Source organism: Pagrus pagrus (genome assembly GCF_965226575.1).
Source record: "Pagrus pagrus genome assembly, chromosome: 14".
NCBI lineage: Eukaryota > Metazoa > Chordata > Actinopteri > Spariformes > Sparidae > Pagrus > Pagrus pagrus.
This window is the reverse complement of record NC_140198.1, coordinates 19,233,420-19,261,391: the sequence shown is the minus strand read 5'-3', so window position 1 is coordinate 19,261,391 and position 27,972 is coordinate 19,233,420. Positions and strand designations below refer to the sequence as shown.

The 27,972-nt window shown below is 39.1% G+C and overlaps 1 protein-coding gene across 1 annotated transcript in view; it reads right to left on the bottom strand.

Moving 5' to 3' along the window:
* Positions 1 to 23,527, bottom strand: part of LOC311269105 (neurexin-2-like) — a 137,614-nt gene extending 114,087 nt beyond the window's left edge. The window contains 1 exon segment of the mRNA XM_084373096.1: positions 23,442 to 23,527. The gene's annotated coding sequence lies outside the window, so the exon portion shown is untranslated.
* Positions 23,528 to 27,972: the final 4,445 nt, after the last annotated feature.

The window sequence follows — 27,972 nt, the reverse complement described above, 5'->3', positions numbered from 1 at the left end:
CTTCTCACCACACCTCTGTAATCTTTTACCCCCTCGACCTCAGCGCTCATAGTCTGAGTGATGCTCGAAGCAAAACGTTTTGGTTTTTTGTTAGTTGCCAAGGTGATTTGGAAACTGCATGTACTGTATGTGAACATAAGATTCTCTCTAAAGCAACTTCTCTAAAAGTCAAAAATAATCTCGATCATGATGAGACTATATATATGTATCATCTCAGATTTTGGATATCATTACAGCATATCCTGATATAGTGAAAGTGTTGTCTTTCCCTGGTTTTAAAGTCTGCATTATAGTAATTTGTTGTTTCTGAACCTCCGACTGTTCCAGCTGTTCTAATAATTGCCTTCGCCCACTTAAACCCAATTCCCATGAGACTTATTTACCTGGGGACCTCTAGCAATTCGTCAGAATTGCGAAGGACGTCTGTGATCTTAATCCCGTGCACATCTGCCATGTCTGTAATGTGCCAAGTAAGAATTAAACAACATATTACCTACCATATTTCACAGAGGTCATGTGATAATATTAGTCCTGTGCTAATCAGCATGATTTGGGGTTGTATTCCTCTGTAAAGCTCCTGTTAGTAAGATAGTTGATTTCCAGTGTCATTCCCAACTCGTGAAATACTGACGCTTTCAGAAGGCGGCAGACCCGAGCTACAATCCCAAAGCTTCAAATTTGACAAGTTGGAAAACCCAATGCGTCAGTTTTACTATCTTACAAACAGGAGCTTTAAACATCTGTTTTCTGTTGTCAGACAACTGAACAAGTACGAAATTTAATTGCAGCTCAAAATATGTTAGCAAGCAGTCAACAGCTGTGCTGTGAGATAGACTATATTGACATTTAAAACTGATGACAGAGAAAGTAAGGAGCAACAAAAGTTCTCGGATTCAAGTAAAGCCACAAAGCCTCTTTTACTTGATCCAAACAGCTGTAAAGGTGTATTTATGCCCGTAATACATGCACAAAGTGGGCAAAACAACTGTAAATTACCCTTGACATCATATCCAGAAGATAATGTCAGTAAATATGAGTAAAAGACAGACTTTGCTTATCCCTTGTTTCCCAAACTAAACGCAAGGTTCATTCTTTCATCATTTCACAACACCAGGGTTGCACAACTAAACTGAAGATTGAGTCCTTTAGACACCTCTAGGTGTTTAACACTAGGTCCTCCGGTAATAATGGTCCCATGCGAGTAGGGCTTTAGCAATTATATCAGGGCCTCTGAAAGTCCAGACTCCGGTCCGTATCGGGACTGAACTCCCACACCTGGTATTATGAAGACTATAATAATATTTTGAATTAAAATTTATATTGATCAATAAATTGTAAGTGACGTTGAATACACATTGTAGCTAGAGATCATTAACAGAAATCCTATTAATGTCATGGTGCCTTCAAATGCACCTCATGAACTCAGAAATCTATGCTCAAATGGCCATGAAGGCCATCATAAATGGATAAAGTTTTTTTTTTAAAACATAGGCCTACATCTGTTATAACTCTGATATTTCACTACAGCACTTTTAATTATTAAAAAAAAATATATATATATATCTTATATAATTATTAGATAAACCGTTTTAATACTACGGTTACTATTAGATAATAAACATTTATTATTTTAAATATTAGATAAAATAAAAATAATAACTAATTTCTACATACATTTGAAAAATTCTGTTAAAAATCTTATCAAATTGTTATTAGCAAATTCAACCATATTCTTGTACAAGTTTGCAAGTAGCCTATAATGTTCAAGTTGTTTTACTGCAGCATTTTTAAAATAATGAATTACTAAATACTTGAAATATGAAAGATGAGATGCCAATCAATTAAAAAAGTACTGGTAATTTCATTTTGCGGACCTCATTGGGTTAATGTTTTGTGAAAGTACCAACAGTCGTCCCTACAATATTGTTGCAATATCCATACTGAGGTATCTGGTAAAAAATATTCTTATCTTTGATTTTGTCACCCAGTCCATTTCTTTATGAAATGCCTTTTGGAGACTCAAGATATTGACATTTATATCATGTGTTCGATATAGCCTAAAACCGTTGCCATATTATCTTAAAGCTGTATTGCCTAGCCTGAGATTTTATAAGGAAGTCTCTTTAGGAGTAGAGCTGTCCATCCCAGTTCTTTTCTTGGTATATATGATTTGTCTTACTTTCGTTGTCCAAAAAGCAGAGTGAAGAACACTTATTTCTGAAAACAAACAAAAAAGTGAGCAGCGTTTCAGTATTTAATTTATGAACACAAATGCAGAAGTTTGGATCTAAGTAAAAATCTGTGTCTTGGTTGAGTTTTTAGGGAATACTGTTGAGAACAGTGAGGCTCAATTATTTCTACTGGGTTTGGCAATACAAGCATACCACTCACAGTCATTTTTTAAACCATGTTACTGTAAAGTAGAAAATACTGATTAACTGTGAGATTATGCTGTTGTATCGTTTTTGAGTTCAGTTGGACAAAACATGAACATGACAAACATGGGCAATCAGTACACTTCCATCAGTCTGCAGTCCCTTATCTCCATATTCTTATCATATTGGAAAAATCATGTAACTCTGAGTCTGTTCTCTGCTTCTTAAATTCACAGCCCTTTGTATAATTTGCATAAGTTTCTTCTGAGTGAGGCATCAGACAAATGGAAGAGTCTACTGAATCAAGAAGAATGATTACGATTAATCATTGACTGAAACAATAATGATCCACACTTTTAATAAACCAATGTAAAAATTAAGTCTAATTTGGCTTGTTATGGAACAAAGATGGGTATGACCTAAATACACTGGCACGTTTTCTTGAATTCAAACTTTGTCTCCAAGCTCAAAAGTTTGGGTGTTTTTTTTGTTGTTTTTTTTAAAGCAAATTATTTTAATACATTTTTTATTGCTTTAACTATTTTTTAACTTGTGCTTTCATCAACGGTTGAGCTGATAAAGATTAAAAAAAAAAATGTTTTGCTTTGTTTGCCATCTCATAATGAATCATTCATACATCTGTCTGCATGTTTTAGTAATTACAGAGCGTAACTGGGAATTGACTCCTTCAAATAACCCGGGACACAGACACATGCAAACATGCTCTTTTTCCAAAGAGGACAAAATGTAGGGACATGTACAGTGCAAGTCCTGCTAATAATTGAGAATAGAGGTCGGCTGGTAAAATATCCTACCTCCTAATCAGTTTGATATGTATTTACTTATTCATATTTAATCTGTGTTCCCCAGGAGACTGTACACATGAGGTACATCGCAGATCCCTTAATTGCATCCACGTTTTCCTCCTCTATAGAGAAAACAGACAAAGACAGTTAGTCATGAATATTTAAAATTATACACCTAATGATAGTCATCATGAATGTAGCTGACTAACTTTGCAATCACTTGTGTTTTTTTCAGCTTGCGTCTCCTCCAGAGACACCACAGAAGAAGTACTGACGCATAGCGGACAAAGAGAGTGACCAGGAGATTTTCTATGCTCCACCAAACCTTTAGTACGCAGCATGTCAGCAATTTGGCATCCGTAAGGAAAGGAAAACTGTCAATTTTATGAAAAATTTGCATAGTTCGGACTTTGCAGAAATTGAAATGAAGTACAGCGAGAACACTAATAATCTTTCCAAACACTTCTCAAAGTTCTTTCTCATTATCATGAATTGTATGTGTATCTTTGTAGGTAGAGAGACGGGCGAACACACAGACAGGAAAGACTCGATGTTCATTGCAATTAAGAAAAAAAAAGAGCTCATGTATCGCTATCGGCAAAAGGCTGAGATGAGTTGGAAAATATCATCAAATTGGCAATCGGGAAAGATACAATAGCACGCATCTTTAATCAACACCTACAGAGAGATGAAATCAGGGTGAAGCAGTTTGATGCCATAAATGTGATCTGAATCATCAACTTTCTATCTATAGAAGGTCACAGTTTGTGTGCCTCGGGGGATCTGTCTTCCCTCAGTACTGCACTCCTCTCCACTTTCTTGTTCCTCCTACACAATCATTTTCAGTCATCACACAACGTCACAACCAGCAGGAGTTTGCATATGGCTCTATGATCATTTGTCTATTAGTGGAAGCAATGAGGAGGAACCTGAAGTAAAAATAAGTTTAAAGGAGTATCAGATCAGATTTAGAGCTGTAACTATTAACCAATTAATCGATAGGTTTATCCAAAAAAAAAAAAAAAAAAAGAAAATCAACCTATTTTCATGAGGACATTAAATGAAGAGTCTTTGGGTGCTGGACTGTTGGTTGGACAAAAAAAGCCATTTAAAGGAAATAGCAATGAGCATTTTTCACGTTTCACAAGTCATCATCATTTATGATTTAAGAGAATATATTTGGGTTTCGGACAGTTGGACAAAACAAACATTTGGAGACATCTCACTGAGTTTGATGAACCAGGTTTTGGGATTATTATTATAATTTTTTTACTATTTACTTTTTCTATTTCATGGTTGTATGCCTCCGTACACCAGTCAGGTTGCTGTTCCTGAGCTATGCCGTTGAATAATGCAGAATTACTTTTTGCAGAACATTATCAGTTTATCCTATCAGACATTTGTGTAAAATTTTAGCGTAGTTATCGTATGAATTCTTAAGTTAAAAATGTGTTTTGTGAGGTCACAGTGACCTTTGACCACCAAATTCTACTCAGTTTATCCTTGAGTCATCCTGGACATCTGGCCAAATTTTAGGAAATTCCCTCAAGGCGTTCTTGAGATTTCATGTTCACCGATAGATGGACAGACAACCCAAAAACATAACGCCTCCCTTCCGTCCAGATGCTTAACAACTAAAAAAAATCAGCAGATTAACCGATGACTATAGCATTAAGTATATAATTATTGTATTATTATATAGATTACATTATTTTAAAATGATATATAAACAATATAACAATGTAAAGAAGTCTTTTTTTCACGGATAATAAAAAATACTTAAACATAAAATAAGTGAAAAAAAAATTAAGTTTGAACATGATTTCTGCAGCTTCAGAAGTAGAGTATATAAATAGGATATGCATGCAAATATAAGCAAGCAAAAGGCAGCAGGGGGTTGTCAGTCAGGCACTGATACTGCCTGGGGACCTACAGCACAGTTACAAGGACAGCACCCGCCCTCCACCCTGCAGCACCCAGGACGGAGCCACAGAAGGCTGCTCAGCTGTGTTGGATCACTCTAACAAGCTGCTACCTCAGTCTGGCCCAGCTGAAGCTTCTTACACTGTTTACTAGGCGCCTATAAAAGCGGCCTCAGTGAGCTGTTGTCGCTGGGTTTTAGGCTGGAATAAATTCTGTCTGTGTTCTCCGTGCCAGTGACTTTCTTAGTGAATCCCAACCAGTCTGGAAGAGGAGTTTTCTTCAACTTAATTCTCTCCGCAGACTTGAATTGTGAGACATTCAACCTCTTATTTTCCCTCTACCATTCAGATTACCAATATATGCATGGCATGAACACTCGGCTGGTTGACAAAGCTAAAATCTCCTTCCCAATATATAAAATAATATGTTTCAGCTATCTGTATGTATATGGCAGCTCTCTATAAAATGCAATGAACTGCATCCCACTGTTATGCATCACATTAGACAAATCACTTCATCCATCTTTAAGTCATTTTCTTTTTAATTAGTTCGCTTGGGATCATTGATTTAGATGTTAGATTTCGTATGTATGTTCAAAGCAGCATGTTATGATTCCAGTGAAATGTGATGTATATTTTTCATATTTATTAATGCTTTGTTTGCACATGTCTAATAAACTGTGATTTCATTTGTTTTAAATTGAATTATCTATTCCACACAATACTCATTTTGACTGACCTGTCTGTTATTTACAGGATGTGTCCCATCCAATTAAATCTACATTTAAGGGCTGAATATGTCACAATAGATCAAACAGCCTGTCTTATTCAAAATATTTTTCCAAATAGCGGCAAAAAATTTTGTTCGTTCAAGATTTTGGAGGGGACTACATCCAAGTTACTTTGTAGATAATAATTTTCCTTGTGTGACAAAAAAAATCTCACAGGTTTGTGCTGAAAGTGGTTCTAAAGGGAGAAGTAATAATGCTCTGAAGTTTGGCACTGTGTTTGAAAGGTGAAAGATTTTCCATCTAAAATTCAGCTGTTGACAGCACTGAGGTAAAGCAGCTAAAGTGCCTTCACACCTCGGTTTTGAAATGGGATCTAAATCCAGAAATAAATCTTACAACCGCACCGTTTCAAGTTACACCTGCTATTTCTATATGTTCTCGCCATCTGTGATGTCTGCATTTCAATTACATGCTGTTTACTGGCCGTAACATGCAAAGCTGTGTGTAGGCGAAGAATTGTGACCATCCACCATATTCCCAAGGTAATTAGATATGATAATGTAGACTCTGTATTCACTTTATAACAGGCTGAGAAAATAGATTTTGAGACTGCTGAATGTGAATACATCTACAGTGTGTGCATATCGAAGCAGATTTACTACCCAGGCTTTTCTCACCTCGCTCAGTGGCACTCTCATCCTAACTGGAGGTAACTCAGAGGAGATGAGAGAAGACGGTGGTGAGAGAAAGCGAAGGCTATGTGGGACAGTTCGTTTGTTTCTCCATCATCAGGAATGGAAGTCTTCTTTGAAAGAAATGGCACGACTACAAATGACAAAGCTTGGCCCAAAAACACACAGTTAGATAATCTGCCATTACATGATCTCCACCATGTCAATAATAATGTCAAAAACAGATGAACTGAACAGAAACTGTTGCAGGACCAATGTTTTTTTTGTCTCATAAAAATGCACTTTTTGGGGTGATTATTCATTTGACCTAGAATTTAGGTTAGTAATGTCATAAGAAGAGTCTAGAACCATGTTAGTGAGGCTGTACACAGTGGAGGCTAGTGGAAGTGGGAACTTAATGCTAATGTCAGGATGTTGACATGCTCACAATGACAAAGCTAATGTGCTGATGTTAATGCTTCCTACATTCATCATCTCAGAGTCCTTTTAACAAGTTTTGCTACTCAGCAGCCGTCTTGGCAACACCCGTGGGCCCGCAGGCTAACCAAACCAGGCCCCTATCTAAATGAATGTGGAGAGAGCTATAACTTCACTTTCAATGGTCACTTGGACATCTACGTACATTCCAACCCTCACCTATGGTCATGACATGTAGGTAGCGACTGAAAGAAGGAGATCTGGCTGGGCTCAGCCTGAAAGATAGGATGGGGAGTTTGGAGTAGAGTCGCTGCTCCCTGCTTCAAAAGGAGCCATCTGAGGTGGTCCAATCAGGATGTCTCCTGGGCAACTTGGCACAACCAATTGGGAGAAGACCCCAGGGCAGACCCAGAACTCACTGAAGGGATTAAATGTCTTATCGGGCCTGGGAATGGCTAAGGATCCCCCAGGAGGAGCTGGAAAGTGTTGCTGGGTAAAAAAGGACGTCTGGAATACCCCACTAAGCCTGCTGCCGCCGAGACGCGGCCCCCGATAAGTGGAGTAAAATGGATAGATGGATGTACAGAATCACCAGTCAAATCTGATAAAGAAACGCTTAAAAAGTACCACGACTTTGCCAAAATAAGGTTTGAAATGTTTTTTTGCACACAGGTGGAGTAGAAGTATACTCGACACGTGCAATGATTCACAACGCTAACTTATTTTATGGCCCAATACAGAGTGCAGTGGCGAGACACTGTCAGCTCATCCCACCAAAGCATTTGAGCACATCCATGTTTAATGTCTTATGTTTGGACAACCTCACCTCTGAGTAATCCTGTTCATTAGCGTGACATTCTCTTCACCCATGCCTGTCAGAAGTCGATCTACAGCCGCACCAAATCTGAGGCTGAGGTTTTAGGTTTGCAGGTATTTGTACAAACTGAAATATGACCTAATGATGAGCTGGAAGATCAAGTGATTCAAATTCATCCTAAGGGGTACATGAGTAGCCGAACCAATCCCATCTAGAAGGTTGGACATTTTACTCAAAACCACGACTGTGAACCTGCCTGTGGCACCGAAGGAAAAGTCAGTAGGATTCATCCTCTCGTGACCAGGAATGTCTGTACAGACTTGCATGGTAAGGCATCCAATGATTGTTAAGATATTTCAATCAAAACTAAAGATGTGGATGTACCAAGCAATCAACCAACCAACGACTTACATTGCCATCCCCAGGGCCACACCGTTAGCATGACTTAGAATAAAGCTACTATTATTTCTGACATGTCTTTAATCACAGTCACTCTAATACGTTTAATATAATAGGTTTCATTGCAGCTCTTTAGTTAAAAGCAGAGCAAACGTCTCATGAATCTAATCCGTGTTAAAACATTAGTGCGTTTGACGTGAATAGCAGCTGTATTTATTTTCAAAGGTCAGTTAAAAGTAATTTGCAGTCTTTGTTTACAACAGTCAGTCCTGGTTATTTGTGATTTGTGCCATGCAGTAATTTGACAAGGCTGCCGTTTGTTGACTCATTTCTTTTCTCTTCTTTTTTCTCTCGCATCCATAGGTTTGTAATTGTGTGGTTAGGCCCACATCTTTTAACAGTAAAAGTCATGCTGTCTGCATGTATTTGAATGAAAGGTGGATTTGTTCAATGTGCTGTTTGACTAGTATAGAGAATTAGTTTCTCTTTGTTTTATGTTTTTTTACTGGGAACTAGGTTTGCAGGATTTTCAGTTTGCAGTACGACTGAAACATTATTTCAAATAAGAGGCAACCTTTGTCAAGGGCCCTCTCTCTCCCATTTCCTGTCTGATTCTGCCTTGTTAAGTGCATAACAGATAATGCTGTAATGTTGTTATCAAACTTACAAGAAACTCATCAAGCTGTTTGTAATGTTCTTAGGCAGTTAACAAGTTTCTTTTAAGTGTTAAACACATGGGTCATTCGATGCCAACTCAGCCAGAGTACAGACCATTTCAACAACAGTTCATCTCATGAATTTTCTTGAAAAAAATCCATGTAACTTCCATTAAATTCATGAGACCTTGCAAAATCCTATAGCTGTAATAGAGATTATTTTTTTAGGTGTCCCTAAGGTGCCCTCGGAGCTAAAATTAATATTTTTTGTGATTTTTGTGTTTTCTAAGCCTCAACAATTGTTTATTATTCACTTGATTGGGTAGAAGTTGGTCCTGAACATCCGAGACATATATACACCTATATAAATATATATGTAGTACATATACAGACATATATATTTACTGTAAGTAGTTGTTGCAGAATGTTTACAGTAATGTTGACAGTGAATAAAAGCAAGAATCTTTCTTGTTTAAGAATTAACATCTACCCTAGTTTTCACTTTGTGGTAACCACATTTTGATTCTATGTAGTATTAATACAGAACTATTACATGTCGTTTTTTGTTCCTGCATAAAAAATTGAGTGTCACAGATCTCATCTCACTTAATACAACGTTGGAACAGGAAAACTCACTCAAACTCAATTTTTCAGAAATATTGACAGGATATTTTCCCAAGAAGGTATATATGTATTCCCTTGAACCATTAATATGTAAAATAGTTATATTGTATTATGTCATTACATTTTATTTCACATATAAAAAGTCATATATCATATTAACCAAATATGTATTAATATAATGTATATAATATTACATTTTGTGGTTTTATTTCTATGTATTTGTACAGTAGCCAATTTGTAAGTTGAGATCTTTTTGATAACTATCAAGGATGTTTTTTAATTTAATTAATTATTTCACAGTTTCACAAACTTGTCTGAACTCATTTCTAACTATAGTAGAAATGTTAGAATTTTTTTTAAATGAAAGATTCTTCCAAGTAAAAATTGTTTTTATTATTATTAGCTTGATTATTGTAGACATTCTGCAACAACTATTTAGATGAATACATGTTGCAAAGTATCCTTACAGGTACATCCTTACAACGCAGCCGGCTGTGGCGGAAAAGTTGAAGCTGACTCAACTTTTGGAGAAACGCAGCCCGACGTCACAATCCGGTGGCCAATCACATAAGCTTGCAACCAGAACATGACTACAGCCACAGTGGAGTCAGTTTGGCATTGTGCACCACTTTATGACAATCACTGTAGGACCGGCATGTCTAACCTACTGTGGCAGAGGCATGACCGGAGATCATAAGCAGAGCAGAATGGGTCTGTAGCAGAGCATGTTATTTAGCATGGAAAAATACTATAGAGGGAACACAACGGACATTTCTCTGTGTAGCGTTAAGTTTCACTTTTTGGTCTTGTGCCCCAGTTTAAAACATAGTAATGATCTGCCTCATCCTGCTTGTTTACTGCTATTTTTAATCAATCGATGAGGACAAACAATCACTAGTAGGACCAGCATGCCAGTAGCAGAACAACATCGCAGCTTCGTCTTTCGCCAAAATGATCAGTGGGGGTCCCAAACACGTCACACACGGACCACGCCGCCGCACCAACCTGTGGCACTTTGCTGCAACATCGGATATGGTGTAAATGCAGCCTAAGTCTCCTGTTACCATGGAAAATGCCAGTTCTAGATGAGTGACTGGACGCACTGGAAGTCTTGTCCATAGTTTGCACAAGGTATCAAGGGGGCTAGGAGTAAGGTAGATAAGGACTTACAAATACCCATTACCTATTGACTCATACTTATTACAAGGGCCTTATTGTAAAGCTTTACCAAATGAACTAGCAAAACAGTTTGTGAGTCTTAGACATTTTAGAAAGATGGTGTTTAATACAGCAAGACAATAAAGTGCAATTATATGTAATATGACATGACACTGTTTTGAGGCACTGTTAGATAACAGCATCCACCACATGACATAGAGTACATTTTTTCACTTTGTGGTTGAGGATGTCAGTTGAGGACGTCCTTCTCTTTCGTCATCACTTCCACCCTGTGTTGTCGCCTCCCCACTGCTTCCAGCCTTTATGCTAAGCTAAGCTAATGTCTCCTGGCTGTACAGACAAAGGGATCAATCTTCTCATCTAATTATCAACAGGAAAGCTAAAATTCTTATCTATTTAGACATGTTATTCATACTGTCATGTGCTTATAGGGAGCTCATTTCCCATTTATTATGTCTGACAGAGTAAATAAACAGAATAAACAGTGCAAGATTTTAATTTGGTGTCATCCAATTATAAGATTCACTTTTCCTCCCATCAGCATTTACGTGAATCTGCGAAACATTAAGGTGATGCTCTTCCTCTTCATATGTGTCACTTTGATTTTTATCACAGAGCTTCTGTTAATTCACTCAGTGAACGCTACTTCATTTGCACCTTACATGTAGGAAAACATGATTACTGGGTGGAAGTTGTAACTGGAACACGCTGATGTTGCTTCATGATTCCTGTGGGCATCTGCCTTGCAGTTCAAGGCTGCTGGTGCTAGCAGCAAGACCCATATTTTCCACAGTGCATGACAGTGTCCCGACTTCAAATGTATGTCATGTTGCAAACAACACTCTCTTCGTCTCTCTGCTTTATGAATCTTACATTTTATTCCCTCTACTTTTTTCCTCAGTCGTGTCTTTTTTTGGGAACCACTTCATTGTAAATACCTCAATCTTTTATGACGGGTATGCACTCACCTATAGTGGCTTGTGTGAAATTTGAAACTTTAATTACTTATAGATAACGTTTATCTTTCTTTTCGCAGAGAATGCACCTTCCTAAGCAGGTGAGGTGAAGGAGGTGGCTGAGTTCATTTTGTGTGTTATTGTTGTGGTGTCAGGTAATTTTTGCAGCGATTTTCATTGTTGAATAGAAAATAAAATATTTAGGCTTCTCTGGAAGGACCTTGCCTTGTGGTCAGTGGAAAGTGGTTCTTCATCTGTAGAAAGAAGTACAAATATTTTTTTCAAGTGAAAAATGGGACCTAATATTTTGTTATTGAGAATTTTAAATCTAAAAAAGTGTGTTCGATGCTTCAAATGCCCCTAGTATTGAAGTTGCTTGATCAGTGCTTCCCCATCTGTTGCTAGTGTTAGAGAGTATTTCATAGAAGGAAAGCTCTTGTCTGGCTGCTTGCTTTATGAAAACACTGAAAGGAAGAGTCAGACATTTTGGGAAAATACTTATTCACTTTGTTATTTAGTGTTAGAAAAGAAATTGATAAAAATGTTCTGTACGATAAATGTGAGCCAGCCAACCTAGCCTTGCACGAAGTTTGGAAATGGGGGAAACAGACTATTTCTTGGTTGGGACCCGTAACTTTGTGTCTACTGGTTGGTGAGCAACAGGTAAGACCTCTGTAAAATGATGATTAGTCATTTTTTACACTTTTTTTTGTATGGATTAAATACAACGTGTCAATCAGAGTTTTAGGGGTGCTGGTAGGTTGTTACCTCGGGACAAAGCCAGGCAGGCTGTTTCCATCCTTAGTGCGAAGCTAAGATAGCTTGCTGCTGGCACTTGCTTGGTGGACGGATATTAAATATGCTTATTCACTTTCATATTGAGTGTGAGATAAGAAGATTGATACCACTTTCAATTCTGTACGGTAAATATAAATCTACCCCCAGCAGCTGGATAACTGAGCTTTGAACAAAAATTGGATATGGGGGAACAGACTGTTTCTTGGTTGGTCAGACCCCTGTAAAATGGTGATCAATTGTTTTTAGACTTTGGTTTTTGTTTGGATTAAATACAATGTGTCTTTTAGTGAGGTTAAGGGTGCTGTTAGGTTGCTTTGAAAAAAGCCAGGCTCGCTGTTGCCAGCCTTAGTGCTAAGCTGAGTTAGCTTGCTGCTGGCAGTAGCTTGGTGTACAGACAAGATGGTGGTATCAATATTCTCATCTAACTCTCAGAAAGACGGTGAATAAGCATTTTTCACTAAATGTCTAACTTTCTTTCACTGCTGCACTAGGACACTGACCTAATTTGTTAAATAGAACATGTTTATGCTTACATTTTGGTATTGGTATCAAAGTAAGGTATTACATCACCACCAGTAATAAAAAATCAAAGCATGCCCAGCTGTAAACATTTGCATTTACTTGTGATTTTTTTCCAGCATATTTCACAGATGTTTTCACATTTGTGGAATGCTTTTCACTTCAGCTGCGAGCTTAAGAGACATAATCACCGCCCTCATCAACATCTGCATCAGCAGCATCATCGACCCTGCCATCAGGCATATAGTCTTCATCATCAGCACAGCCGTCATTATCCTCATCTTCATCATCCACTTGATCCTCTTCTTGACCGTTAACTCATATCCCTGCATCAGCTGTTATCCTGATGACTTATATGTTGCATAATTTACAGCGAGATGTATAACCCTTTCCATATCTGTAGTGCTGAAAATGAGATGTTTCTACCTGCACTCTCTTCACAGTCTGCTGCACAAATTGTTTTTATCAGTTAGATGAAAGCACCCTTTTGAAAATATGGATTTTAATTGTAGATATTGAACAATAACAATCCTGACATTTTTTTGTCACATTTGTGGTCATAGTTGTGCTGTTGATGTGTGTGTGCCTATTATTTTTCTCCACAAAGTGCCAATTTGTCTTGCTGGGAGAGCTTTTATAGGTACAGGCACACACACAGGACTGTCTTTACTGCACCTGTAGATTTAACTGTGATAAATATGAGCAGATATGGTGTGGTGGCTTGTACCACATTCAGTCAGAACAACCAATTTAAAGTATCTATCTATTTTCTGAAACAGTATGTAGGCCATACAGTCAGTGCACATCAACAGAACAGGAGGGCACAGGGCGCTATAACAGCTGACATTTTCACAAACCAGCAAGCCAGGTAATTAGGTAGCTAACTACATAACACTAGCTACAAGCATAAACATGGTACTGCACACAGAACCCTCATTAAATGGATGTAAATGTACTGTAGGCGTAGTAAAGGATAAACTGCATGCACATCTGCTTGCGACATAGCTATAACTGTAATACAATTTGAAATGCTTGCCGCAGAGATGGATTTTGGTTGGGTTCCCACAGAAAAATGTCTCTTAAATGACAAGACAGCAGGCAGCATCCGCTTAAATGCTGCAAAATGAACCTGTTATAATCACCGTTTCTGTCCAATCCAGTAGGATCAGAGCACCACCCTTATCACACTCAGAGGTGGAGGTTGTTGGTTTGTGGCCATTAGGGGCTCAGCTGAAGCACAAAGGCTCCCAAACATCATTAGACAGAGCTTAGCCCTGACATACTGTCAACATTAAATACATTCACTCATTCTTCAGCGTTTGGGAAAAAAAGGGATTACATGCAGAACACGATCGCCACTAAACAGAGCTATTTGTCTTTGCTATATTCTTTGAAATGACTGACTTTGTCCGCTTGCCACCCACTCTACTCTGTTGCAGCACATAATGACATGAGTGATGTGTGTGGATGAACACAGGACTGCATGGAGCGCCATTTAGCCAGATGCTGTCAATCTCATGCAGGTAAGCCAAAGTAGAAATGAGTGGGAAAATCTGATAGCGTCATGAATGCATTTAATATTCAGATGCTGCAGTGCAATGTCTCACTGTACAGATATTTTAGCTTGTCTGAGTCGAAACAAAATCAGGCCTGTGTTACAAAAAAAAGCAAAGGGGCTGCACTCGAGGGTGTGGCTTCAGGTACCAATGAGACGTTACATAGAATCCAGGACTAAAAAGTAGGTTTGCTGATCACTTGCATGAATTTTCTTTCCTTATTTCATATGAAAGTCTAAAGCGACTCCAGCAGTCATACAGCATGAGGTTGTAATGCTCATTACACACCAGGAAAGCTGTTGGATGGATGCCTAGCTTTTCTATTCTTCAATCTTACTCCTACAGTTGCTGGGTCAAAAAGTATAAGATTGGCACCAGAAGATAGACCATATTATTAACTAAATTAAAATGGTTTATCCCCAAGGGAGCACGAATGCCTGTACCAAATTCCATGGAAACTGATCAAATAATAATAATCAACTGAAATTAGGGCTAACTAACGACTGTTTTCCTCATTGATTAATCAACCAGTTTTTTTTTTAAGGGATCAATGAGTTGTTTAGTCCATAAAAAAAGGGGGAAAACAGTCAATATCTGCTAGAATTGCAGACTTCATCTAATGTGTTGGTTTTCTTGACTGACAGTCCAAAACATAATAAAAAAAATGGTGTAAAATGAATTAAACGATTTGTGCCACTGTTTTGGTTGCACGTGTCCAAAAATCAAGTATGACTAAACATGTTCATTGGTTGCACCAATGCGCCAGAAATTTGGGTGGTCGGACTTTTTTTTAAATGTGGCCAATAAAAATACTTTTGAGGTTATCACAATTTCTTGTTGAGCGTACTTTGATTTAAATGAAGGAAAACATTTATGTGCACCTTTATTCCTGTTTGCAATCATTTATATGCGTTTAAAAATTAAATAAATGATATGCAGGTGCACCTACATGAAAAAATTAGGTGCACCAGTAAAACCGGTGAAAAAATTTAGTCTGGAGTCTATCAGTTTATCAAAATAATAGCTATTGAGTGTTGCTATTCCATTTGAAATATTGCTCTGCCGGATTGAAAGACTGTAATGTCTATAAAACCGATAGTACCAGCATGGCTGACGAAAAGACAGCGCAAAAAAATCAAATCATCAAAGATTATATGCATTTCTATTTAATTACAAGGATGCCAACTCTCCCATTTAAGATGTAGCAATGGAACGCATATGATAACCAATAAAAGGAGAATAAAATCAAAATATCAACAGCATTTATTTAGTCTGTAAACAGCAGCGTGCCTCAAAAACAGCTAATGTGGGATAACATCTCATTGGGAGATCCCTTGAGCTTCTTAAAGATGAATTACACACACAGACCCACACACAAATTAAATATATATTTAATGTAAACTGTCAAAACATACACCGACACAAAAGCAATAAAAGAGAAAAAACACTGTCAGGGAGTTAACATTTCTAGTACCAAACCAAGATATCAAAGATCAATGAAGCCCTTCTCTATCTGTGAAACTTCATAAATTTGCACATCTTTCAGAGTCTCCAGGACTCTGAATATGCAAATACTATAACTATCATGAAAGCAACCCAAGTGAGTTTTACTATAAATGACAGTTCTTTTCCCCTCAACTCTCAAAGAAGGCTTCTGTTGCACACGTCCTCGACCAGAACGGCACGTATCAATGCGTGTTCTATAAATTAGCTCCTCATAAACACACTTCCGGAAATATATGCACCAAAAAATGTAATGAGACAACTAGTCCCTCCTGTGCTTAAGTGACATTACCAGGAGCCATCAGTCAGTGCTGTGCTTGCTCATACAGCTCTCTAGTTTATACAGTACACTACTAATGATGGAAATGTTTGCCCTTGAAATCTCAGTTAATAAGCAGCTATGCTATGACATCCATGATTAGATCATCCAGTGCTGTCACATCTCATCCTGAGGAGGATGCCACCAGACAAAACGGAGAGTGGGAGCAGGCATGCATCCTACTCTCTGATTCTCTTCTTCTCATACACACACACACACACACACGCACACATACACAGACACACACATCTTCTCTTCAGCAGCGATGCAACAGAACAGCCTGGGTTAATCTTGGGTAACAGCTTCTTGGCCAGGATCAGAAAGCTCCACTAAGACCCAATGAGTGCTGACATTGATACGGCATGGAAGGCTCCTCACACAGGTAGGACACAGGAGACAAACGCCTTTATAGATGGCGCAGCCTCGGGCAAGGATAAGATTGATTTTGCAGCGCAGTATTAGATGAGATTTCCGATGCATACTGTAACGAATTAGCATGAATCTGTTCCCCATGAGAGACACCCGCAGACACAGAGTGAATTGAAATAAATGAGTGTCCCAGTGTTTACCACACCATCCCCCCATGCTGCAGTCAGTTGGCCATCTAAGTGTGACAGCCCTGGTTCAAGCCCAGCAGAGATCAGCGTGATGGATGGACAGCCAGGCAGCTGCTAAAAATCTCTTGATTCACGCCCAGCCTGATGTGCCACTCACTGATCAATTGCGTCCACGTAAATCTGCCGTCTGCCTTAATGTGACAGGATAAGGAAAGAGAAAAGAAAGCTCACGGGACTTTGCTCTTTAACCTCAACTCTTACAGTATAATGCAATTTACAACGGATGACCACATTTTCTGCTCTCATGTTTCCCCCCTCACACAGACTACCTTTCATCGCCAACTCACACACACCTCCCATGTGAGAGTCCTGTGGATATTACCTCGAAAAAAGATGAATGCCTGTGCCGGTGAGAGTAACGTCTGGAATGAAAGAGAAAGATTCATTGGGTGATCTGCGGCTAAGATAGCGTAAGACCTCAGCAGCCCCGTCAGAAGTCTCTGGCAACTGATCTGATGCAAGTTCAATCAAAACATTTCAGCCGGCCAAAGTGGAGTTAAAGTTAGCGGTGGTTGAGGTGATGTAGATAAAGCGTATCATGAAGCTGACAGTCAGCCAAGGTGAGTGTGTGACCTTGCTCATGTCATCAGTGTTTAAGCATTCGAAACTGACTTATGCACATGTTTCTTTAAAGATGACAGGGATGTACTGTGACGGAAGCTGACTGTGGTGCTATCATGAACACAATAGGGCTGCGACAAGTAGTCAATTAATTGATTAGTTGATCAAAAGAAAACTATTTAGACCGAACATTTAGTCGATAAACCATGAAAATAATGGCCAGACTGATTGATAATGGAAATAATCTTCAGTTGCAGCCCTAAAAGTGGCAAACCCAAATATCACAGCATTCTTGATCAAACACCTTAATATAGTTGTACAATATTCAATATACAGTAATGTGATGATATTTTAGGAAAAGACGGGTTCTTTCATGGTCAATTAGGCTCGCTAATTTGGGCCACTTAAGTGTAATTTAGCCTTTGGGATGAGGAAAAACACACACAACGCCTCTCAGGATGTCAACAGAATTCCCTGACAATATCTGGTCCTACATCACATCGCCCAGCCTCCACTTGTTCTGAAGTTAAAACACAGATTCAGAGTAGTTGTTATTCTTTCCCACCTCTATCCCTATCAGCGCTGTGAAGTAGATTTGGGCCTGGCTGCTTTGCCGTCTTCTGAGCACCGTAGCTGCATAATGTATATCCTGTCAGGGTGATATTGTGTTTTATACCTCTAAGGGCACTGATTATGCTGCCTGGGCACATTTTGGTTAACAGTGCAGTTTCAGCTTCCCTTTCTCATGCTGTCACACAGTAACAACAATGGATGAGCTGAAATACTTACATTTGCAATGTAATGCAACACTTCTGACTGTGCAAAAGACACCTGAATGGAACAGAAAGACAAACCTGCTTCCTATAACTGCTGGGTCGTGTATCTGGAGTTTAATAGCGTGTGCTTATTATAAATATCACCTTCAGGGGCTTTTATCCGCACTCTAAGAACTCATTATTCCGTGCGCTATTTTGGTCGAACTGTGCAATGTTAAACTGTGCTATTATGAACGGTTACATTATTTCATTTTTCTTTGCTTTTACTGGTCCACAACAGCCTCTTAATCAAGACGAGAGGCTAATTGGGGACCATAGGAGGCCATCAGTTAGAAACTGTCTGTTCGACATTGTGGTACAAAAAGCTTTTTTACTTGTATATAAATCCTGGAAATTGTGTTCAAGAGCCTGGTACAGAGCATCCTGTCATCGTGTAGTATGGTAAGGTGAACATCCAGAGGTGGAACAAGGCGCAGAGATCAGAGAACATGGCCTCCAACATCAGAGGGAAAACACAAAGACAGCCAAGTAGCATGTATAAGGATCCCTCAAGAAGTAAACCAAACAGAACGATTAACGGCCCTTCTCACCCATTGCACAGTGAATTTGAACTTTTACCCTCAGGGAGACGTTATAGACTACCGATGGTTAATAGAAATATCCACAAGAAATCCTTCATCCCAGGCACTGTTACGATAATAAATGAAATGCACTTAAAACTATGACACAGGCTAGTGCTCCTGAGAGTTTCGGCACAGTAAGTTAATTTCCTCTACACTTGCATATGCTGTATATCATTTAGAATTGGGTATTGTGAATTGTATCCTATTTCTATGAATGTGTGTTGCTGAGACATCTCTGTCTTGTGTACTTTCATATGTGCTATGGCATGTCCAAAGGTGAAACCGAAGGCAATTTCTCACATTAGTGAACTATAAAGTTTTATATTTTAACTCTGCTGTACCCAAATTAACTTTAACCTACAGTAACTAGGGCTGCACTTGGTGTCACGGTAGGGGGGAAGTCACCATGGTTCCAATCACTAAGTGGCAAAAAGATTACTGAGTGGCAAATGTGTTAATATTTATTAGAGCCTGACAGATACATGGGTTGGCTGATATTATCAACCTATATTGGCCTATCACATATATATCTGTATCGGTATGTTGCCTGATATGCACTGATATGAAAACTCCTTTTTGTATTAAAATGCAGAGAAGATGCGTGGAGTAATTTCTGATTATTGAATTCACAATAAGTTTAGCATTTACGTGTACTAGTGTCATTTTAGACTGTAAAATGTATTTATTGTTGCATATGTAAATGTAACATATTAAGCCTATATTATATATCTTTGACACATTATCTCTGTGCTTTATTTCTTTACATTTCTTTCTTCACTTCATTTTAACTGAAGTCTTATTCTTTTACTTTTGGCAAGGATCATGAAACCATTGTACTCCTTATCCTTTTAAACACGCCAACAGTTTCGTTAGATGATCTGTCAGTTATGCTCCAGATAAGTCTGGCTAACCTGAAGGTTTGTTTCCAACCTGTCTGCTCGTCAGTCGAGCTCTGATATTTAACAGGCATTTAACTAAAATGCAGCGAAAACGCACAAAACACATGTAACGTGGAAGAGCTGAGTTAATTTGCCTTACTGATACTGCACGTCCTGCGATTTGACTATTGTGATGTCGATGCTAAAACGAGAGACTGTGCAGTCCAAAGTAACACTGTCAGTGAAGCAGCAAAAATAGACCAATATTCTTGAGAGAAAGATCCTGGATGTGCTGCTCTTTGAGTTCTCACATGTGCAAGACAGATTTTGACTTTTTTAACTAATATCATCACAGGATTGAGTTTCCCTCATTCTTCTTCCTGAACTCTTCTGGCCCAATATAATAACATGAATATGAGCGTCATATACAGTAAACCTCAATCATTCTTCAGAATTGCTGCAACGTCTCAAGCTAAACTTTGGTCCGGTGCATATTTGTCATGCACATATTAATGAATCACAGCTGAGCCTTTCACCAAAAAAACAATATTTTTTGTCAGTGTGACAAGCGCCAATGTACTTTTGCTTGAATCTTGAGCGGCACTCTGCTTACGGAAAATTATACACCACCTTCCTTTCCCTTCCACCTACTGCACCACCTGTGGTGAAAATAACTGGCAATTTCCCTGTCTATTATTTCAGAGATATATAACAATATCAATCAAGCCTTCCAAATCAGTTGCCACTGTACATACCGACTTTTTTTTAAGCATTTTCATAAAATGTCCATACCTCAACTTACATACTGCTTTACAACCTTCTAGCTGCTCTTAAAAACAAGTGGCACAATGACCCAGTTTATATCTTAACCAACTGTTCGCTGCTGGTGTCACAACTCTGACTAGAAGGCTCCAGGCTGTACGGCTAACAGGCAGGATTTAAGTTAGTTCATTAGAAGTAACGCTCAAATAATTAAATAACGCAAACTCGCCAAAGGTGTAGAGAGACAAAGATCTCAACAATGACCTTTTTTTTTTTTTTTTTTTTTTTTGTCTTCACCATCCAGGGACATAATCCCTGTTTGGCTGTGCAGCTGGCATGCAACTGAGTCACGCGTCAGCCCTGATTAGAAGCAGCAGTGGTCCGCGGGCCCCATTCCTCTGCCAGAGCCAGGAGTGGAAAAGGCCAGGGCCACCACTTTCAGTCTGTGGATATGACCTTGATGGGGTATGATAGAGAGGAAGCGACACGATTCGCAATGCCACACAATATCTGTAACCTTCCACTTCCCCAGTACGCATGCTGAAGCTATTGAGCTGTGACACGCACACACACGCACACACACACCATGTCAACTCTGCCCTGTCGTTATTTCAGGCAGTCTCCTCCTTTCTGTCATCCAATCATCCATCTCTCTTTGCATACTGGCTGGTGCTTCGTGTGAGATGTCTTGATTCCAAATATTACTTCCTCTTCATATTCAGCAGCTGCCGTGCTAATGTGAAAGTCTTATAAGTGCAGCTTTGAGAGATAATGGATTAAAGAATTTCAATTATTAATGTGAAGTAACTTAATTCTGTTAGGCGCTATACAATTATTTGTAATATCATTTTCAATAGTATTACTAGTAGTAATGTTAATAGGTGTTGAAGCAGCAGCAGTGACACTATTTTTTTTTTTTTTTAAAAAGCTAGCGCTACACAAACCCTTAAATCTCATTGGAAGCAGCGATGGAGACAGATGTCTTGTGAGTCAGACCATAGCAACACACGAATGTGGTAAAGATGGCACTGAAGGCACCAAAAACCACTGAGTGGTGAGTAAAATCTTGGCAATGGCGTTTCCCGTGTCAAAATAGAGCTGATGGGAAACAAAAATAAATGTGTGAATCGTACCGAGCCGCAAATATAAATGAAGCATGACCGAGGGAGAATAAAATGCAGTGTAACAAAAAGAAAACAAAAAGCCACGACTGTGACACACCCTGCCTAAAAATATCACCATAACAACACTATACGCACAAAAAACTCATCCTCAGCATTGCATAAGTTCATTGTTCGTGTCTCGAGCAATGCAAGCAATGACTTCCTTGTTGTCAGTGTGGCTCTCATTTAGGAAACCAAGTGGCCTACAAAAGAATGCAATAGCATTTAAATGAGTCTGTCAGCTCGAGCAGCAGGGATTTAAGAGCACAGCCGAACAGTATGTGGTAATGAGGGAACGTGCAACGGATGTGAGATGCAACACTTGTGCTGCTGTCCGAACGTGAGGTGCTGGAAGATAGCGTGCAACAGTAGCCAAGTAGAGGTGGTCACCTAATTCAGGTGAGCAGGTAATCAGAGCTGCTGCGTGAACACGTAGATTTCAGTTTCCCCACTCAGAGAACTCAGAAACAAAATGTGTCGTGTTACTGTTGGGGGAGAATTTGCAAAACAAATAGGTTTAGAGCAGGTGCAGGAGCTCCGAATCCAGGGCACCTCCCCTCTTCTTCTTTTTTTTTTTGATAAAACAGTCTAATTATTGTAGGGAAATCAGCCCCTAGAATCACTGCCATCTCAAGAGACAGCCCTGATAACATCAAAACAAAACACATCCTTAAATGAAAGTGTGGTACTTCTATAATAATTTCATACCGTCCAAGAGAAAAATGATTAGTTACACTGCCTGATTGTTCATTCACATCCGTCCACTTATGATATGCAGTATTGCAAATTGGCTCTCAAAACCACATTTGTTTTTTTGGTTTTTTTGGAAGCCTTAACCAGAACCACCTCCTCAGTGGTCGACCCTGTTGAACTGGTGCCACATAATCTGCTGTGTGGAGGCAGCAGCTTCCTATGGGGGCGTGGATGGAGAGATACTGGTGCAGATTTTAAGAAACACACAGGTAAGAAACACCACACACATCTCACACACACACGTGATTTAAAGGATCACATTTAGAGCTGGTGAAGCCTCCTTTGTTGCAGATGATGTGGCAGCTGCTTGACTCAACTACAGTTCCCCATCTGTCTCCTTCCTATCTTTAAACTGGCCCAATCCTTTGCCACAGAACATGAAATCCCTCTCAATAATAAATAGGCTACCTCGAGCATTTCAGAAACAAGGGCCCTTCCTGGCATGCTGCATGACTCAAAAGACCACCTCAACTTCACTTTTATATATATATTTAAATATCAAAGATTTATAGCTTGCCGGCATGTGGCGTCAGGCGAGATCAGACAATAGGTTGCGAGGCTCGTTTTCAGATTCCTGCCGGGGCTGCAGCCTTTTTTATTCAGAGGAGAGAAAGCCACCGCTGCCTGTGCTGTAGCCCGACCACAGGACATGTCTTCCGGCACGCAATTAAGCGACCTCATCCGCAACCGTGTTGAATTTGGAAACCATAGCCTACCTCTCCTCCACCCACCTCAACTGACTGTAAACACTGATAACAAGGATCTACGAACCTGATCGTCCCCGGCTACATTAAGTGAAAAATCTCCCAAAAAGCCACCCTCTCGAGAAGTGTCAATAATTGGTGAGCGGCAGCCCAGCGTCCCCGAATCAGAAAACAAACAATTCCGGACCGCTGACATTGAAAAAGCACACACACACGCACACACACACATACACAGATAGGGCTTATCTTGTCGCTTTCTACCGCAGCACGCTTTAAAGCTAATTACCGCCGTGCATAAGGTCGCTTCAGTGTAGGAGGTGTGCGGTGTCATTTACCTGTGCATCATCCAGCGATCCGACACATGGATACGGCGAGGAGGAGGAAGAGGGGGTGGTGGTGGTGGTGGGGTAGATTATTCCAGCCAGGCAAACAGAAGCACAAAAGAGGAGGAGGAGGGGGGAGAACAAGAAGAAGAAGAAGAAGAAGAAGAAGAAGAAAAAAAAAAAAGAGAGATCCTAAATTGAGCTGAGATGAATGCGGCAGATGAATATGCGACCTCTGTCTTCAGAGAGGATGGTCTTCTTATCTTTAGACGTGGCTGTGTCGATGGAGGCAGGCAGGCAGGGAAGCCCGGAGCTTCTCCGTACAGACAAAGATGCTTTCTCTCCTCCGCCGCACCGAGAGCAGCGGCAGCAGCAGCAGCAGCAGCGGTAGCAGCAGAGCCGTCATCCCCCCGACACTTGATGGTAATAGTTTGGTAGGTAGCTTATATGGGTTGAGGGCGCGGTCAGCCGCTGTTGACCAATCCCGCTCCCCGTCAAACTAACAGCCGCGTTGCCATGGAGGATGAAACGGCGCTTAAACCACAGAAATCTTCACCTGTGGACCTCAGGCAGGTATATCTTTTTAATTTGTGTCGTCCAAACACTAGGATTAGTGGCGTCTTATTCAGAGGCAGGCAGACGCAGGTTCAACCCCGCCCTGCTCGCTCCTCTTGCTGCCGAAGTGTCCTTGAGCAAGGCGGAGAAGAAAAGCAGATTCACCAACTTGCAGGGGTGTTGTTCAAAAACCTCTCCACGTTTTTATTTATATATATATATATATATATATATATATATATATATATATATATATATATATATATAATTATATATATAATATATTTTAGCTAATTGTAAAGTGGATTGAAATTTCAGCCTGATCCACGAACTAGCTACCTACTCATCCGGTCGCCATCTTCGTTTCATCATGTTAGGCTAGGCTAACACAAAAATACCCATGTTGCGCAACCCAGTCGCCAGAATAACATTTCTTTAGGTTTAATTTTCGATTTTTTATCTTGTCTGGTTAAGTTTTGGCTAAAAACCACTTGGTTAGGGTGAGGAAGAGATCCTGTTTTGGCTTAAAGCTGCTGTAAGCGTAGTCGTCGTTTTAGCTAACTTCCTGTCTGTTTTGCAGTTAGCATTCCCCTCCCTCCTCTCCTCCTCATCACACTTGCACAAGTCTTTATTTTTTTTTAGAGGCAGCTCTCTTTGCCTCTTCCTTTTCTTCAGGCCTTTTTCTTCACTTGGCGTATTTAGTAGTATAAGCCGTCAACGGGAGAACTACAATTGGTAGTGCTATACAGTAGGCAACTAGACGTGTTTCAGTTTCTTGAAGACGTTTCACATCTCATCCAAGAGGCTTCTTCAGTTCTAACTAGCTGGAGGAGAGTCACAGACTTCAACCAGAAGTCCAAAAATGCTAACAGATTTCTGGGTTTTCAGACTCATTATTACACCACTCTACATAGAGCTATTTAATACTTATTTCAATAAAAGCGTATCACTTACAACTGCTTTAAGACAGCTTTAAATACCTGTTTTATTCGCCACAAACATGACTGGAAATTGACCTAAAATATATCGCACTCATATATTGATACAGTCTCAAACTATGGTCACTAGCTTGGCAGCCTTCTCGCCTGTAACTCCACCAGCATCTCCTCGACCTCCTGATGTGAAAGACATATAATAAAAAACATGTAACGTGAACATGATTTGACACGTATTCTAGAAATGTCATTATGATACGTAGCGTCAAGCCGTTTTATTACAACGCAGATTGATGAGATTGGACATAAATTACACATATCTCTAGCTGCCTCCATCCCAGCAGGTAGATGAGTGAAACTGTAACTGTTTTGCTAATTCTACTATGTGGAGTTCGATGGCATTAGAGTTACACATGCAGAAATAGTAAGTGCTAAAGTACACCCCCTGGTATCCCCTATCACAATAATGGGAAGAGGGAACAGGGTGATGCTGAGAATAAGAACTGTAGCAGTTAAAACAACATTAATACAATTTATGTATGAGTGGGAAATCTGAAGTGGTAAATTTTTAGGATGCAGTGTTTTACAGGAAAATAACTTAACATTTATTGCTTAAATTCATAAGTTATTAATGATGTAAGTAATGGTTATTTACTGTGTATGATACATTTCATTCACAAAAGCAACTACGTAAGACTACGTAATGCATAAAATGAAAAATAACACACAACAAAGGAATTTGCAGGAGAAAGTTCAAGATGTAGATAAAATTGTGGTGCCTGAGAACGTAAACCTTTTAACCTGGTGGGAAATTGTATTTGTTCTGGATCATTGTTCCAGGTTAATAACTAAGTAGCTTTTCTTTTTTTAGTTTGGACTCTGAGAAGTAGAAGCAACCCCAAGAGCAACAGTCAGGGATGTATTTTGGTCCTAAACCTTCAAGAAACATTTCATACATATTACCTTTTAAAAACTCTGATTTTACATTCTTTTTACTATAAAATATCTACACAGTAAAGGGATGCTGGTGTGTAGGATAGGCCGTGAATATTTGACTTATCAGTGACAGCTAACTCACACATACAAACCACTAAAAGCCTGCTAAGGTGAAGCGGTATGGGTCTAAGCCTTCTAAGCAAGAGAGATAAAATCAAAGAAATCTTGAATCTGAGGATGACATATGAATAATGTATGTTTTGAAATGTTTTTGCCAGCAAAACTTCAGCCTGAGTGAGTAAATGGGGTTGAATTCTTTTACAGCTACATTTCAAGATCCCCACTGCTAAAAGGCAACACTATACCAGTGTTTATGATTTAACACAGATGGGAATTTCATAATGTATTTTCATTCTAGTATGATAGAGAGCTTTATGTGAATTTTGCACAAGCCATTTTTTTTTATATATTGTATATCTATACCAAAATATAAACAATTTATGATCCAAGTAGAAATACTGACGGTATATCATCATTATATTTGACCATATTTTATAGCACAAAAGTCTGATCATTACAATAGTGCCAGAATAACTATGGCCACCGTGTACCTTTTGCATCCTAAATGTAGCAATACATATGTATAATTTTACATAAAAAAATCTAAATATATACTGTATGTAAGAAAATAACATAATAACAAAAATCTAGAAATCCAGGAAAGTAAAAGCAAGTCCACACAGCACCGCAACACATCTGCCTGCCAGTCACATAACAGAGATGGTGCGCTGAAATCCAAACAATGTCTTCATCAGTGTGCTGATTGTTTCAAACCCTCCTCTGAAGAATAAAGTTCATACAGATTTTAGAGGTTAAATATCCATGGATGGTTTGCTGCTTCTACTTCTACAGAGGTCGAGTGGTTACGAATTTCCTGTCTTGTCATATTATCTTACCTTCAGCCTCTGATTCAGCTGTGATGATTGGCTCTATGTCACTATTCAGCAGTGCAGATTGGCCTGGTTTGACTTACAGTGACTGTATTATGCAGTCGTAGTATTTGTTTGTGTGTTTAGTTACCTTTTTTAAAAAAATTATGTTAACAGCGTATAAAAAAGAAAAAAAATCAGTGCTTCCCTCTCGATTGTAAGGCTTGTCAAAGATTTTGTTGATAAAGTCATCACACATACAGCATTTTACAGGTTCAAATGTGGTAATTATCTCAGAGTAAAAAAGCTGCGATAATGTGAATTTATTTCCGTAGCACATATGACTGACAATAAATTATACACTCAACGGCTCTGCTGTATTTTTTGTTTATTTGCTAACCAAATGGTATGAGAACGGTAAAACTTATTTCTAAGAGACTTCTCCTCATAAAAGTGAGGCAGTCTCAGTCTTTTCTGTCCATCTGTCCACTCATTTTTAGCGATACTAGTGCAATATCTATGTGGCTCTGTCAGTGTGAGGGTCTGTTGATTGTTTTGCGAGTCCACCACTTTGGGCCAGACTGAAATATCTCAGCTCCTAATGGATAGATTGCTGTGACATTTTGTGCAGACATTCATGGTCCACAGAGGATGAAGCTAAATGACTTAAGTGATACCCTGACATTTCTCACCACCACCAAGGAGGTTATGTTATCGCCCATGTCTATTTGTTGGGTGGTTGGTTGGTTTGTGAGCAGGACTGGAACAAATTTCCTCAAAACTTGGATGGAGGATGGTTCTCTGCCCAGAATAGACCCCATTAACTTTTGGTGTGGATCCGGATAAAGAGATGAATCCAGGAACTTTTCTCTTATTGCTTTAATGTTGCCAGAAAGGGACATTTTCGTTTATTTGTCAGGGAACAATGCATGCATCTTGATGAAGAAAATTAGGCGTATTTGGGTGGCTGGTATCCGTCAGTCGAATTTTATGCAGATCCTCGATCTGGTGAGATTACATTATGGTTAAACAGTTAGGGGTGGTTTAAAATTTAGAGTGATACAGGGCTATCCAGTTTTATATTGATTAGGCTTGATTGAACTGATCACTGTTGGGCCTTGGCGGAGGTATGCACTCTACTGAATGCCATTCTAGTTCGTTTGTTGTGAAATATTCTAGCAAATTTTT